This window comes from Solanum pennellii, chromosome 4 (assembly GCF_001406875.1).
Source record: "Solanum pennellii chromosome 4, SPENNV200".
NCBI lineage: Eukaryota > Viridiplantae > Streptophyta > Magnoliopsida > Solanales > Solanaceae > Solanum > Solanum pennellii.
Window position 1 is genome coordinate 45,543,653 of NC_028640.1, and position 1,799 is coordinate 45,545,451.

Genomic DNA, 1,799 nt, shown 5'->3' on the forward strand with positions numbered 1-1,799 from the left:
CACAAGTTGAAATGGTAATTTTGAATACAAGTATGTTTGGATACATAACTAATCTATCGAATTTGAAAGGTTAATTAGACAATACAAGTATAATTAGATACATTAATACTATTTTTTATAAACAAATACATGAGTCAACACTAAGCCTCAAGTATCATAAGAAAAACTTGACCAAAAAGAGATTGATGTTTGTTGATTTTTTCATTTTTTTATACAACCGAATACTTACACACTTTTGCTACCTACACATTATATTGTTTTTCTTCTTTTTTTTTGTTTCTGTATTGTCAAATATATTCATCTTTTATTTAACCACAATGTTATTCATATGTATAGTATATTAGTATATTCATTTTTTGTTTAACAACAATGTATTCATTTTTCAAATTATTGTGTTCATATGCTAAATTGTTATATTTTATCTTGTTTAATATATTAATACATTAAGTTCTGACAAATACTTATATCCATGATATATGAATACTTTAAATTTTATAAATAAAGATACTAATTTGAATTCATACAATTAATACAGTTTCCTTATTTAGTTCATTGTAATTAAAATTGTATAAATAGAAGAATAAAAAACATATACAATAATATAGCTAGAAAAAGAGTTAAACTGTAGTCATTTTTATGAATATCATACTTGTAGCTATTGAACTTTAATAATCCTATAAATATAGTCATTTTTGTAAGTTGCTCTTTTTTTTACGTATCCCTACATCTTCAGTTCTAAACGCATGTCTCATTCATTTTTCGCTTTTTTATCGTGAAAGAACTAATATATTAATCTACATGTCCCGTTATATGTGGAACTGTTTTGTTTTTAGTATGTTTCAAAAAGAACATCACCTCATTATAATTAGAAACAATTTAACTTTAAAATTCTCTTTTAATCGTTTATGAAATAATTTACAGTCACACAATCGTCAAATTAAAATACCTTTGTAAAGAAAATGCATTGATCCCTTCCCCGAGAAATTACTCTAATTAAACTAATTTATGAAATTAAGAAATAAGATATATACAACTCAAAAGAAAAGTAGAGTTGTCAGACAGTAAGTGTGTGTTTGATGGCATAGCTAGGTTGCGATGGAGTAAGTCGCTTGTAAAGGAAAAGGTGAGTATTCGATTTTTGTTATGCCTAGACGAACATTGACAAATTTTTCAAACCTAGAAGATAGAAGAAATGTGACTCTAGGGTTAATGGGTTGGATTTAAATCTAATTATGTCACGACCCAAAACGAGCCGCGAGTGGCACCCACACTTATCCTACTATGTGAGCGAACCAACAAATCTAAACCCCAACATAATGCGGAAGACTCAAAATCTTATTAATAAAACCAATAAATAAACATTCTAAAATTTATCAACTATTATCCCCAAAATCTGGAAGGCATCACCACAAGAACATCTAACCTCAAATTACTAAATCTAAGAATATTTAAGAAACTAAAATAAGTAAATGAATGGTCCATGCCCGAACTTCAAGGACATCAAGACGCGAATGAGAGAATCCAGTCCAAGCTAGGAACAATAGCTCACCCTGAAATCTGATATGCTGAAGACTGGCTAGAGTTGCGGACGAGTTGAAGTTGATGGCACGTTTGCTGCATTCCATAATTAACAAAGAAGGGAAATAAAAGTAGGGGTCAGTACAAGTACTGAGTAGGTATCATCGGCCAACTCAAAAAAGAAAGCAATATATATCAAGTAATAATATAAAATCAACTACAACACTCAACCGGTGACAACAACAAGAACATCTATGAGGGCTCAAGCCTCCACACCATAC